This window comes from Chenopodium album, chromosome 5 (assembly GCF_948465745.1).
Source record: "Chenopodium album chromosome 5, dcCheAlbu1.1, whole genome shotgun sequence".
Taxonomy (NCBI): Eukaryota; Viridiplantae; Streptophyta; class Magnoliopsida; order Caryophyllales; family Amaranthaceae; genus Chenopodium; species Chenopodium album.
In genome coordinates, this window is record NC_137838.1 from 60,724,411 (window position 1) to 60,740,666 (window position 16,256).

A 16,256-nucleotide genomic window follows, 5' to 3' on the forward strand; every position below is an offset into this window, starting at 1 on the left:
TTTTCTTCACATTCAACCTAAATCTTTCCATGCAAATCTTTTGTAGTGACTCTACAGGGATCTCAGGATTTGCCTCAAGATCTTGCAATAGATGTCTACATAACCAGTCAGTTGAAACCATGGGATTGTCTTCCAATCTGCCACATGTACTGTGCTCCCCAGTTAGAGTTTTAATGGCCCAACTGACATTGTCAACCAAAACAGTAGCATGTATCCTCCAGTTGCAAGTCTCAACCACACACCTTGCTGTGTATCTCCAGCTATCAGCTCTTTCCACAGTCACTGCAAACCCTTCTTGAATGCAGAAATCCCTAAATACTTCTAGAAATTGAGCCTTGTTCTCAAAAATCAACCATGGCTCTAAAGTTATAGAACCAAACTCTACTCCTACCCAAATTTTCCCATTTTTATACAACTTATCCAACTTGTGACTCCCATCTAAATAATCTTCAAACCTTTTCTCTCTCAACTCTTCAACATCATCTAAAACATTATCATCCTCATCTTCAATGAAGTCTAGGTCACTCACATGCTCATCATCTTCATCAACATCAGAAAGTACATAATCATCATCCTCACTATCATCACTCTCTGACTCACTGACCTGCACATCTCTGCTTTCATTCTCCCTTCTCAGTCTCTCAACTCCCTTACCTCTCCCTTGTACAAAAGACTTGCTCTTTGGCACTCTCCAGTTGGAAGGCCTAACTCTGTGCTTTTTCTTTGCTTGAGAAGATGAACTTGCATGTGTATTGGTTGGTGGAGGTGGAGGTGGTGGTGATGGTGATGGTGGTGGTGTTGGTGCATGTCTTGGTGGAGATGGTGGTGTTTCCTGTCTTGGTGGAGAGGGTGGTGGTGTTGGAGAGGGTGGTGGTGTTTGCTGATGTTCTGTTCTAGGGTCAGCTGCTGGTTTTTTTGTGCTCTTTTTTGGTGTTGTTTTCTTTTTCCTAGGTGTCATTTTCTGTCTTTTAGTTGCCTGTTTGGTAGTAGGTGATGCAATGTGGGTGGGTCCTGTTGGTACAGGTTCAGGTTGTGAGGGTTGAGGTTGAGAGCTTCCTGGGAAACACTCATCAGCTTCTGCAGTATTAAACACTCTCACATACTCCACCCCCAAGTCCCTTGCACTAACTACTGGCACCTCAACAGCAACAGTATATTGATGCTGCTCCCTTAATTCCCTCTCAGCTTGCACTCTTTCAGCCTCCCTCTAATTCTTTTCAATTTCCCTCTGCACTTTTTCAGCCTCTTCCTTTAATCTTCTCTGCCACCCCTTTTCAGCAGCCTGGAATACAATCCCTGGCTCTTTAGTTTCCTCAACCCATATCTCAATAGTATCCTTACCCTGGTTCCATTCCCACATTTTCAACATATCAACATCATCCTTAAGCTCTAACTTCCTATTTGTCCTAGGCTTATTGACAAACAAAGAAAAGAATTTTGGTAGAAACACATTCTGTTTCACTGACCACTCAAACATGTCTTCATATAACCCCATTAGGTGACACATATCAGTATCTTCAACCCTAACATCAAAATCCTGAGACTTATCATCCTTCTTACCATAGACTAACAACCATACTCCAGTCATATATCCTATATACAATAACATATTAAATCACCAATTACATTCCACACAAATGAAAATAAATGAAACATAACAAAACTAAACAGCAACAGAAAATCAATAACATAGTTCAAATACCCTAACCATAGATCATCAAGATCACTTAAATCTACCAAAATCAATTACGATACTCCAACATCAATTAACAAAGTAATCATATCAATAACAGCAAAAACATTTCATATAAACACAACTCTTTCCCAAATCCATTCAAACCCTAAATTGCGTGCAAAATTTTGACAAAATATCGCAACTTTAAACTTCGAAATACAAAACGATAGAAGAGAACTTACCTTACTTGCTGTTACACAAGCCCACACTTCGAATTTTTTGAAATTTGCTTTCACCAACCTAATGCGTTTATCACACCTTCAAGATTCCACCTTTTTTGCCCAGTCAAATCAGCAAATTTATCCTCGGCTCCCACTTTTCCCAAAACCAGATCATGCAACTCCTTCAACGCGAGAATTCAGTGCAGAATTTCAATGGAGAACGAATGAAGAACAGGGGAGAGATAGTGAGAGAGAGATGATGTGAAGGGGGGAAATAGGAAGACTTTTGGTCTTCATCAGTAAGTCAAGAAGAAAATGGCGCACACATTAATTAAGGGCATAATGGTAAAAACGCACTAACGGGGAGTTAACGTCAGTTAGGTAAATGGGCATTTAATGCTAATGTACAGTAACTGATGGGTATTTGGTGAATTTGAAAAAGTTCATAGGTATTTGGTGAATAAAAAAATTACTCAGGGGCATTTCATGAAATTTCCGATTAATAAAATTAATTTTAATTCAACAAAATTAATTTCAGTTCAGTAAAAATAATTTAAGTTTAGTAAAAATAATTTAAGTTCAGCAAAAAAATATTTCAGTTTAACTAAAATAAGGTGAAGTAAATGGAGCCTGAAAATAATGAGAACAAGGATTTTTAAATATAGTATGTAATGAATATATATATATATATATATATATATATATATATATATATATATATATATATATATATATATATATATATATAATTTCTGTGGAGTATTTTTTTTTTTATTTTTTTCACATAATAGCTATGTAAAAAAAGTAAAGTATATAACTAGAGATATAAATGTTTATGCAACACTACTCATTTCCTCAACAAAGCCAAGAACTAATCAACTCACGGATGTATCCAAGCCTTTAATACTTTATTAAGCAATTATTGTGTTCATTTTAATATTGATCTTAAGTCGTATGGAACCTTTTTTTTTTTTTACAAACGTATGAAACTAATTTTGATATAATTTAGGTGAAAGTTTATTTTCCTTGTCATTTTATTTAATAAAAATTAACTCCAAATAATAAATATTTTGTTATGGTGTATGACATTATGTACGGTCCTAAAACTAGTTTATTCTCTAATTTTATGATAAATAATAATCATCATTATTAAGATTTTCTTCTTTATCAAATAGCTTTAGTAAGTTTCCTCAGGCACATCTAATGAAATAGCGTTTGTACTTATTCAAAAGTTTTCTCTATGTGTAAATTTATTGGTTGATTTGGTGTGTTTTCTTAGATTAGATTTATTGCTTTCTAGTATAGTTTTATTGCTTTCCTATATGAAAATACAAAAAAATTGAAAAATCAAAAATCCAAAAATACGTTCGAATGAATTGTAAATCGTGCTTCCCTGTGCCCCATACTTGAAAAAATATTGTTTTGATTCTTGGTACTTGATGATGAGCATTGTGTATTTGTTGATCATGATTTGAAGTTTGATTGCTTGGATGTCCTAACATGCATCAATTTTTCCCAATAGCTTGTGAATATAGTGCTTGACTAGTTGATTTGGTTAGGAATGTGTGTTAGTTCGTGGTATGTCAATGAATTTGAGTATTGGTTTGCAACTATGAGTAGTGTTTCATGTCTCATTATTATGCACATTGTGGAGGACAAAGGCATTTGTTCTTTTTCTCTTGGAAATCCACTAAGTTCCTTTCTAAAGTATGAACTCTATGAACTTCATCAAACAATGGCTTTTTCAATTTTTGTGGGAATGAAAATGAAATTTTCTCATCTCCCGCATTAAAAGTCAATCTTCCTTTCTTCATATCAATAACAACAACCGCGGTGTTCAAAAATGGTCTTCCCAATGTTAGGGGCACCGTAGTATCTTCTTCCATTTCCATTACCACAAAATCACATGGCACAAATACTCTTCCAACTTGAACCGGCACATCTTCAAGAATTCCCAAAGGTAGCCTAACCGTGCGGTCGGCCAATTGTAACGACATTCTTGTTGGCTTCAAGTCTCCAACTTTCAAACTCTTTGCTATAGAATAGGGAATCAAGCACACACTTGCCCCAAGATCACATAAAGCATCCATAGCTTCCAAGTCTCCAATCTTCATCGGTATTGCATAGCTACCGGGGTCACCAAGATTTTGAGGAAGCTTGTTTTGAATGATTGTACTCACCTCCTTAGAAAGGGAGATAGTTGCACTCTCTTCAAGCCTACTCTTGTTGGATAGAAGATCCTTCAAAAATTTTGCATATGTAGGCATTTGTGACATAGCATGAAGAAAGGGGATATTCACTTGAAGTCCTCTCATGACTTCAAGAAAATTTGAAAACTTTTCATTTAATTTCTTTTCAACAATCCTGTGAGGGAATGGAATGGGAGGCTTGTATACTTTCATGGGGGGCTTTTCTACCTTTTCCTCATCTCCCTCATTTTTATTTTGTGGCTCCTTTCTCTCAACATCAACTATCTCATTTTCAAACTCAATCTCATTTCTCACCACAACTCCCTCATCTCTCTTTTGTGGCTCCTCTTTACTCATAACCGGCCCTTCATAACCTCTCCCTGATCTCATAGTAATGGTCTTATCTTGCTCCTTTAGGTTCACAACCGTTGAGCTTGGGAAGTGACCACTAGGATTGCAGGATGAACTTCCAACTTGTTGCGCAATTTGAGCCAATTGATTCTCAATTATCTTGTTGTATGCTTGAAGTTGTTGGATGTTCGCTTGAAGGTATCAAGTGCGGCTTCAAGGCTAGATTTTTGAGGAGGTGGAGGAGCGGGTTGGTTATATTGTTGCCTTTGTTGGTTTTGGTCCCTTTGGTTAGGGTGACGGTAAGGAGCTTGTTGATTTTGTGGATGGGATTGATTGTATTGGTTTTGAGGGGGGCCTTGGTTTTGTTGCTTCCAACCCGTGTTTTGTTGGGGTTTCCAACCTTGATTGTAGGGTTGAGAGTATTCATCATTTATTTGCCTAATAGCCGCAGCTTGCTCTTGGTTAGTTGAGTTGTAATAAGAGGACAAGTGATCATTTCCTCCACAAGTTTCATAAGACATGACTTGTTGTGAAGAAGAGCTTTGAGATGTAAGGGTGGCTTGATCTAGCTTGTGAGCTAGCATGTCAAACTTTGATGCAATAAGGTCTATTGCACTAAGATCATGGATTCCGCCCTTCTTTGCTTGAGGTTGTCTTCTATCACCTCCATATGCATAGTGCTTTGCCACTTCTTCAATCATCTTGTATGCATCATCCACCGATAGATTTTTAAGGGTACCACCGGCCCCGTTATCAAGGTTGGCCCTTGAAGTAGGAGTAAGACCATCATAAAATCTTTGAACGATGATCCATGATGTGAAACCATGGTGTGGGCATTTTCTAGTGTAGTCCTTCAAACGCTCCCAAGCTTCATTAACGTTTCATCAATCTCCTGGTTGAAATTGGTGATTTTTCTTCTTAGTTCGGCGGTCTTTTCGGGTGGAAAATACTTTCCAAGGAAAGCTCTAGTGACTTCATCCCATGTGGTCAATGATCCCTCTTCTACCGTTCTCAACCAATGCTTTGCTTTGTCACGGAGGGAGAATTGAAACATGTGCATACAGATGAACTCTTCCGTAATGTTGTTTTGCTTGATAGTTGTGCACAATTCGAGGAAGTTGTCCAAATGAGCAAAAGGACACTCATGAGAACTCCCACCAAATTGATCACTTTGTATCATACAGATGAGTTGAGGTGAAAGCTCAAAATTATTTGCATTCGTAGTAGGGAGACGTATGCCACTCCGAAGTGTGAAGGCATTGGGGTGGTCATAATCTCGTAGCAATGGTGGAGGAGGATCTTTATCACCCATGTTATCTTCTTCGTTGGTTGCAAAGATTTCTTCTGGATCGGAATCCGAATATACAATAGAGAACTCGGGTGTGCCTACAAAAGTCTCCTCACGTTTCTCAAAGTCCTATTTAGTTAAGGATCAACGGGAATAAGCGGTGATTGCTTACTCTTCCGTGTCATGCAAGATCAAACAAAGCTAAGAAAAACGTTAGCAATGACTATCACAAGTTGAAAACACAAATATACAAAAATAAATAAGAAAAATTATGATACATATACACACACTTAGACTCATTCAACAATAATACATTCAATGTGACTTTGCCTCCCCGGCAATGGCGCCAAAATTTGATAGGCCGTCGTCGAGCCTACCAAAGATAAAGTCCTATGTTGGTCTCACTAGCTAATAGCAAGGGTAAGAAAGGGTCGAACCTAAGAGAGGCGTTGAATCAACCACCGAGATACTACCGTTTAAATAAGCTAAATGAAGTCGAAATTGGTTTGGTTTTTATGTAACATGCACTGGTTCAAATCAACTAACACTAAGGGGTGATTAACAATAATTAGAGAGTTCTAGGGCTCAGGATATACCACTCAATTTCGTCACAAATCACAAATAGCATGTAGCAAACAATGGTAAATTAAGGGGATAATATAGGGGAAGTCATCTAAAGCACCCAACTAATCTCTCAAGTTAGAGGGATTACTTGAATCATGAATACAACCTACTCTCGTGGTTATAAAGCATAAAACAAGTGTTAAAGCATAATCACGATGACAAAAACATTCCCTTGACTGGAAATTCCTATTCTCATGGCATTTCAAGTCAATTAAGCATAAAGGATCTAACTCAAGTTCATCTCTCGATCCTTCGTTGAGAAAGCTTAGATAATAGTTCTAGCAATGGCCATATACAAGAACTAAGCAATTAAACCACTTAAGCTCAACTAATTAACACCCAACAATTACTAAATTAACACATGCAACAAGAAATTAGTGACTACATTGAGGGTTTTACCCAAACCCTAGAAAATTAGACTACTCACAATCCATGGAGATTAAAGCAATTAAGGATTTCAAGTAACTCAAGAATTAACTAAAGATTTAGATAAATAACAATCTAAGCATACAAGAATTAATCAAGATAATTAACAATCAAAGCAATTAAAATGGAAGAGAAGAGTGAAAAAAATATTACTAGAAGCTTGAACTTCAATAACAATGGTGGAACTTGTCTTCTACACTGATTGAGAATGAAATTTCCAAGCTAATGATTATAATCTAACTAATGATTTGAGAATATTTTTGTTACTACAACTACAAACTAAGAGGAAGCACTAAAAACTTGGATGCCGTACAAATGAGCTCAAGGGGTTATTTATAAAGACCCCTAAATGAAAAAGACAGAGAAAACAAGAGTCAGGCACGGCTACACGTCAGCACGGACGTGCTGAGGTTGGCACGGACGTGTAGCCATATCTGCACGGACATGCCGAGGTAGGCACAGGTGTGCACCTCCGAAAGAAGAGAGGCAGAACCTACTGCCTTGGCCTGGGGATCCTGCACGGACGTGCCAAATGTGGCACGGACGTGCATGCCTTGTTCTGTACAATCAGTTTTGAAACTGATTTGGGCTGGGCAAACTGCACGAACGTGCAGGATCAGGCACGAACGTGCTGAATATCCTGCACGGACGTGCTGAACTCTACACGAATGTGCAGGTCTTGAAAGCAGTAGGCAGTAGCTTCTGGTCGTGCTGGGGCACTCCTGCACGGACGTGCCATACTTTGCACGTCCGTGCAGACTCTCTTAGACCTTTATCTTAACTTTTCTTCGGCTTTGCTCCATTATCTCGGCTCCTAACCTCTGTTTATCATCCATATGCCTCAAATAGTCGTCTTTGAACCTAAAAACTCAACAAAAACACTAACAACCCGTGAAGCAAGGGATAAACAAAAGTTAAACAAAAATAGAGTAGAAGTAAACCAAAATGCCAATATACCAAGTAAACAAGGTTCGAAATCACTCTAAAGTCATATCAAATAACAATTTATCAATCCCAAGCCTGAAACCGAGAAAAGATAAGCCTAAAAGAAAAGGCAAAAGTATGAACCGAAAAAAGCTTAAAACACGTACCTCAAGGATACGACCATGCTACGTAAGCGAGATCCGAAGCACCTCAGTAGCTACCGCGGAATCCATGACCCGGGTCGCCTTTCCCATAGCCATAAGCATACGGGCATACAACACCTCCGCCCAACTCAGGTCATCTACTTGCCCCAAATCGTTGAGGCAAATAGGTAACCCAATGGAGAATCGCTCTCCTCGATCACTCAAGATGGTGACGGAAAGAACGTGGGCAATGTATATACGATCCAGCTGCTCAGGTGTACACTAACGGTCAAGCTTGTCAGCCGAAAACTCGTCGGCAAGAACCGAGTACGGATAAGATTGCGCGTACACGTGAAGGGCCGACGTAAGACGGTCCCCCACAAGGTCGCGCAATCTCTCGTCTGACCCCTTAATGAGCTCTATAACTACAGGATCGCCTCCGAAAGAAAAACCCGTAATCATAGAGAAATCTAAAGGGGTAACCGTCATCTCTCCCCATGGAAAGTGGAAAGTGTTGGTGGAATCCCACTAAAACTCCAACAATCCACGGAGGAAAGCAGACGATGCAGACTGGCTCAATAAATCCGAAAGAGCCGCCAGCTGGGAGTCAATCCCAGAAAGTGCTATAATCTCCTTTGCCACCTAGGGAAACCTCTCAAAACGGGCTCGCAGGTTACTAGAGCCGTACAAATTCATGCTAGGATCACTCTACAAAAAAAAAAAACGGTTATGATTTAAAAAGGAGAAGAAACAAAGGAAAAGATAAAGAAACAAAAGCGCGGAAAACTCACGATGCCGTGCCACCGTCTGATAGAAACGTGGTGTTCTAGGTCCCACTTAAGGACCCTAGGGTCCCAGTTGGGAGGAGCCTCCCAAATCACCTCCTCCTGGCGACGTCAATCGGCCGCGACGCGTCGCTCTCGAACCTCCTCTCGAGGACGGGTCCATGCTATGACGGATAAAACTCTTAATTAGTTTATTTTATTTCCTAAACTAAACTAACATACTTATTCTAGACCCATATCGGCAGCATAACGACTGTCGATAGGGAAAAACACGAAAATCGAATGCCACCCATACTTGGGGGCTACGATACCTGCAGTTAAACTCAGTAAATGGGGTCTTCTAACACCCACAAAAGCCATCCTATACTAGTTTCAACTAAGTATTCAAGGGATTGTATTCTAAAATCTCAAAGAATCAACTAATTCTAGACGAATAATAGTAATATAAACATAATTATCATCTACCAAACAATTTTGAAGTTCAAATATGGCAAAAATAAGCTAAGAGTATGCTTCGCGCCATTTTTCAACAATTCAAAATTCACAAAAATGAATTATTAAAGTAATAATAGTTCCATCACTATAATATACTTCATAATAAGCAATTATAACCAAAATGGGCAAGAAAAAAACAATAAAATCAAGCAAAAATTCGAAAAAAAAAAGCAAGAACGAACTTGAACAAAGAAATGCTCATTCAAGGTTCAATAATTAACCATTTTTCATGAAATTTGTTGCAAAACACTCCTTAAATATAGTATAACAACATTGAACAAACAATTTCAAGAAAAATAAGCCGAATAAAAAACCCCAAAATTTGAAATTTGGGGTTTAACGATTCGAAAATCGTCCGAATTCAGCCGAGAAAGAAAAAATTTTAGCAAAAAAACTTACATTGGATTACAACATATATGAATTGAGGACAAAATTTGCTTCCTTTAGCTTCGAAAATCACGAAAAACTGAGCTTCCTAGAGAGAGAAAGAGTCGAAAATGGTGAAGGAAGGAGAAAGGGTGAAGTGATAAATCGCGTCTGCGATTTTCACTTTACTGACATAAATGTCGCGCGCAACTGAAGCTGTTGCGCGTGACATACCAGCGCAACTTCGAAAGATGCGCGCGCCTGGTCAGCGCGACCTTCTGAGTTGCACGCGGATACTGGTCACTAAAAGACAGGGATTTTGATTTTGATCCGTTTGATAATTTTTCAAACGGTTTTTGCTCGTTATTAGACGTAATGGCACGCAAATTATCAAAATCTTTTAATTTGCTTTGCATATTGTAGTTTGTTTTCTTTTTTGTTAGTTTTTTTGCATCATATTGTATGCACACCGTGCTTTGTGCCTTCCCCAAGCATATGTTTTAAACGTTTTTCGTACGAGTGCATTAAGACGTCCCGTAGTGGTGCTTTACGTAAAAGCACCCATAGACAGGTTTGTCATTTTACTGTACTGACGTTACGAATGTCCGGGTTTTCTTCTTTTTTCACGTCCGAAGCAAAAAGGAAGGCGTTTTCATGTAGCATAAAAATGCAAATGGCGTATCGTACGGCGCAAAATTGTATGTCGTAGGTGTTGCGTAAAATTTCACTCAGCCCAAGCTTTGCGAGATCTACCTCTCGAGACTAAAAGGTAGAGAATTACTGTAGGCGTTAGCTCAACGAGTCGACAGGCGCGCCAAACCTTCAGAAACAGGCACTTCTTGAATGGATACGGTAGTTAGTGCGCTTACTAACTTACCGGACAGTTAGGGTGTCGAATCCACCCCCTGCATAAAGAAGCGACGAGACGATGTCATGCCTATGTAGTCACGTGCCCCCAGTCCTGAGACACGTGTACTCATCTTGTGGACAAAACTTATGAGAGAGTTGCTGACTTTCTTCTCTCTCACTGAATTTGGATATATGCCTCCAGTCTTGAGACATGTATTTCTATCTTGTGGACTTCCGGCTCGAATACCAGACCCGACTCGAATACCGGACCATTTCGGCTCTAATACCGAAAACCCTTTTTCATCTTTTACTTTGTTAAAGTTAGGCTAAAGTTTCAATGACATATCGAGGGACTTTAGACCAAACATGACACGATTGAGAGGAAATCTTCCCTTTTTATCCTTTTAAAACCGATCTCTTCTCATGACCTGACATCACCCAGAACACTTTTACTTGTAAAAGCGTCCTATAATTGCAAAGGATCAATCTAGATTCTTTAGCGCGTTAAGACTAGGAAGGACTTTTTCTAGCCTTAATAGCTACTTGTTTCAAACACTTAGTGAACTAAGGATTGTTTCCACATCCTTAAACATTACTGAGAGATTCTCTATCCTTAGAGAACTTTGCAGAATGAGTCTCGGATTTATTTCCTTGACTACTTTGATCATCGTCTATTCTAGACTCGATCAAAGTGGGGGCTAACTGTAGACATCTACTTTTGGCCTCCTGTTCCGACAGGAAGTGCAATGACGATAATTAAAACCATCTTCGTATTGGATCGAAGTGAAGAATACTAAACCCGATCATAATTAGGATTAAGCCCGTGCTTAAATCCTAATAATGACGGATTTAGGAGCGCCTAGTTTAAATCTTAGTGCTGCCACTGGAAAAGCCGCGCGCATCTCAAAGAGTCGTGCTGGGCTGCCGTGTGCAACTAATTCAGTTGTGTGCGACACTCAGCGCAACTTTCAGAGTTGCGCTGCGGATGATTCATAATTATTCGGAATATACGGAAAATATAAAATCGAATCTTACCATAAAGCTGCGCGCAAGACAATTAGTTGCGCTGCACATAGCAGCGCAACTCTATCACTTGCGCTAGGGTGTTGCGCGCAACTCAATCTGTTGCGCGCGACACCTGCTGCGGAAGAGTGCTCGAAACCCTAAACCTAATCATTCCCTATTAATACGAGCTTAAACCGAGGCTTAAACAGACATAAATTAACCTAAAACTCTGGCGAAATAACTTGTGAACTTGTGCAACCTAGCCCTCTTGTCCTAAACACTCACCCTTTTGATACTTTGTTACTACGGTTGAGGTTCCCCAACATGAAGGATTCCATAAGTGTTCTAAACGGAGATCTAGCAAAGAGAAGTGGTAAATTCCCGAACACTTAGTTAAACCACCTTTATTTTCTTGTTTAAAAGGACTTAATTAATTAATTAATTAGTGTTGTTTGATCACCTTTAAAATAATTAATTAATCAATTCCACATAGTATCTTGCGTTAAATAAATATTAGAATTGAATTAAATAATTGTTGGTTGATCACTTAAGCTAAGGCGAATCTTGTTTATTTTCTTGTCCTCTTCACGAATTTAATTAAATAAGAATAACGACATTACGATGTAATTCCTACGTGAATTAATGTTTGTAAATAAAATCAACTAACATAGTTTTAGGTATCGCGTTGCATATATTGTTTGGTGATGAAATTGTAAAAAAGGAAGAGCTAGTAGAGGTTGTACTAGGGCTAGGATGACGATTACCCTCTAAAATGAACGTTATCTTAGTACCATCGCTCGCGAACTCATTTCTGGTTTATAGACCAATTTGGGAATGGGTAAACTTATGATTTGTGCTAATTATTCCATGAATTCCACATGGAAGAAAGGCATAAACGTGGTTTATGAGTTTTTCCTAAAACTCATTGGTGACTCCTACTTGTTTCTTACAAAAAAGCGTAATGATAGAATCAATTCTAATTCAAGGTCCCCAAAACAGTCAGGAATTCAAATCCTACTATACCCTAACAAGTGTAAAGTCCTAAGCTTTTAAGTGTCCAAGGGCATTTAAGGAGAGTACCCCTTACAATGGGATCACCCTCCTTACAAGTTGTTTAACTTTTTAATGGGTCCTTGTGCTATTGAGACACACACTAAAGGACTCGCCTATGTGGTTGTGAAGACTAGCCATCTTGTATGAAAACTTTGGCCGGTGTTCTAGAGGCTCTACTAGACCTAAGGTGAATGTGCTTGGCTATAAATAAGTACATCTCTTCGCGGAGTTCAAGTATATTTTGGAGTGACGTATGTGATGTGAGGGTCTTGGATTAAATCTTAGAATTTCAAGGTCCATCAACTCTTTGATCAAGGGTGTAAGGGTTTAAGGTTTTTCCACCCTTACACTTGTAATTCATTGCCTCATCTCACTAAACACTAGATTTCAAATTACTAATGTAATATCTAAGTATTATGTATTAATCTCCTCTTATGCCCAATATGTTGCTTATCCTTATCTTTTGTTGTCTTTTCTTCCTTTCCTTTAGTAAGGGATTGATGGAAATAAAGAAAGGAAATTCCAAGGGTCAGATATGGGTACTCGATCGGGTGGGCATCGCTTGATCGGGCACGAGAAGAGTCGTAAAATTCTGTAGTTCCGTTGCCAAATTGGGCGGGCTCCGCCCGACCGGGCGAGCCTCGCCCAATATGGCGCGAGAAGAGTCTTAAAATTATAAAGTTTTGCCGCCCGATCGGGCGTGAGAAGACGTCTGGAAAAAGAGAGTGTCCGCTCGATCGGGCGCGTGTTTGTCCGTTGGAATCCAACGGTTCCCTTGGATTCCTCTTCTTGTTTGATTTATTGTAACCCCCCATTTAAGAGGTTGATTTGGTGTTTTAATCACCATAATATTTCTGATTTCATTTCCTTGTTCATAGAAGATTCCTCCATGATCTTTCATCTTCTTCAATCATTCATTTCTATAAATAGGAGGATGTTTTTCTGATTTTTATACATACAAAACACAATAGCTTAAACACATATCTCTTTTGGGCATAAGATACTTGACTCCAACCTTCCACCCAAAAGTGCGTTTATGTGGAAGTGGTGTGTTAACCTTAGGGAACGTGCCGGAGAACAGAATTGAGCACTGTGGTTGCGCCAGAATTTCGTTTTTAAGTCAGTGATTTGCATCACGACACACCGGTTTTGTTCTTTTGTTTATAAGATCATCTTTTGGAGCTTGTTTAATATTTCAATACTATTTGTTCTAGACTTTTTCCTTATTTACAACATATGATAAGGAAAAGGAACTACAAGCATACAAGCATACAACAATATATTGCATTTGGAATGTAGATTTCACATGATGGCTACGAATATGTCTAATCCAATACTCATAAACACCCTCCAATAAGACTAGCTCAAATAACATAGTTTGAGCAAGAAACCATTTACTTGCTTAAAAAAATCAAGAGTTACAGAGAGTCAAAAGCTCACAACACAGCAAGCAATATAGAACAAAATCAGAGTCCTAAACTGACAAATAAAGCTTGTTACTTAAAAACATTTACAATTGCAACATAGCTTGCTTGCGGTTTTCTAGACTAAAGCTTGCAGATAAATACACAATTTATATGATAATATGAATCACACAACTTGGTACCCACAATGTTAGGTAAGGAAAGTCTAATCATTATGCAATTCGCATGAATTTATGTCTAAAAGCATCTTGCTTCTCCACTCTTTGGACAAGTTATTTTTTTTTTTTTTATCAAACTTAAACAAAGCTTGTTATTTAAAAAAATTTACAATTGCGACAATCAAACCACCACTCACAATAATACTTGTTCAATTTATACAAGACACAAGCTCAATTTCGGCTTGACAGGCTTAAAACTTCCCTAAACAAGGGCAACTGCAATGATACAAGTATAAAATAAAATTAGCTTGACACATCATCACAACAACAGCAAAATAAATAAATTAAAACCCAACCATTCACAACGATGTCAACAATTTACGATCACAAATTAAAATAAAGAGCATTGTTTAACAAGACTAATTAATGATTTAAAACCAAAATAAAGAGCATTGTCCAGCAAGACTAATTAATGATTACAAACCAAAATAATATAGGGATCGGAAGGGATCACTACGACACCCATAATGTCACACAACCAAGACAATAAACCCAAATTCAATCCAAAAAAATCAAATTCTCACACAACCAATATGAGACAATCAAGACAGTTGCAAACCAACAACAATAGCAACAATAATTCGAAGAAAACAACAATAATCAACACACGCGGATTATACGTGGAAAACCCCTTCGATGTGAAGGATAAAAACAACGGGACCGTTTAAGGAGTCCACCTTAACTTCTCTTATTGATAATTGAGGGTAAAATAAACCCAAATCAGTCTACAAAAAGTTTAACAACCCACAAACAACAACAAACAATAACAGATCAAAATTAGAGAGCAAAAGAGCATAATTCACACTAAAACAACTATTCTGTCTGAAGCAGATTTTGACCAAACCAGACCTCAAAACGACGATCCAACCGCCACAAATGAAGCCCTGATGTCAGAAGTAAGCTGTCAAAATTTAAGCACGATCCAACAGTGAAAACTTTGGCAACAATAAGTTTTGTAAAGGCTGCCCAGAAAACTCCGAAGTTAGATGCTATTGTTCAAACCCTCACTTTCACTTTATTTTTGTGTGTGTAATTACCCTACTACTTGCTGCTCACTTGGGCTCTTGTTTACCATAAGATTTCCCTTCTAAAGCTTCTAAGATAATCAATAAAAAATTATGCCAATTATGGACCAAATATAAGACTTATCAAGTCCAAGAAAAATAGCCCATAATATATGAGTCCAAAAGCAATATATGAATATTGCAAATTCGGCTGGAACAACAAAAAATCTCCCCCTCCATGCCAACACAGGGAAGATCAAATTGCTTCAATAATCACTTGAAGCTCATTCCCACAAGCTTGCTACAAACATCAAGCTTGCTCCCAAGAACCACCTTTGTTAACATATTGTAGGGAATAATTTCAAGCCTTTAAAATCCCACTAGCTTGAACCCCACTGTGATCATACACTAAAGTACGGTGGCGTCCAAAAGGGAAGAAGATAGAGCAAAAGAGTCGCTAACAAGTTTTTAAGGAACTTGTAAACCGTTCACGAGGATGAAGGTTACACCCCTTAACGATCCAAGAGATCGTCAACTCCATAAGGTCATGAACCAAATAAGGGTTCGGGGATGAAGGTACAAATCCAACCTAAAAGAGATTGAATATGCCCTAATAATAGGCCTCTACTTTATTCTGCTCGTATTCATGTGCGCTTTCTGATTAGCATGCAATCAATAGGATTAACCCTAAACCAGTTTAATCTATGTTGGTTGAATTTAATGCACAAATAAACTATTATTGGCGATCACTTGAATTTATAATCAAATTAACCATAACAAGATTATTAATTATCTTATTAAGCGTGATTACAAGTACCAAATTCCCTTTAAACATGCATAAAGGTTATCAAGCAATAAAAATAAATATAAAGCAATATAATAATAAAAAATAATAATTATCATCATAAAAATAATCATAATCATGTTAAAGCATAATAATAGCAAGATCCTAGGCATGATACTAACAAGATTAATAAAAAACCCTAGCATGTCACTAAACAATAAAAATCAAATCTTTAACCCTAACATGATACTAACAATCATAAATATTAGGAAGAACATAGGAAGCATCGTAACAATCATATTTAATATTAAAGTTACCCTAGACATGATACTAGGAATATCATAATAACAATATAAACATGATTTCTACATCATAATATCAATCAAAACCATTAAAGTACTTACTTTGATGCTTCGTACCTCTTTCTAATAA

General features: G+C 37.9%; 1 non-coding gene across 1 annotated transcript; it reads left to right on the plus strand.

The window, feature by feature from the left end:
- Positions 1 to 5,255: 5,255 nt before the first annotated feature.
- Positions 5,256 to 5,361, plus strand: LOC145633282 (small nucleolar RNA R71). The gene has a single exon (XR_014112617.1). It is a non-coding gene; the product is annotated as a small nucleolar RNA R71 (small nucleolar RNA).
- Positions 5,362 to 16,256: the final 10,895 nt, after the last annotated feature.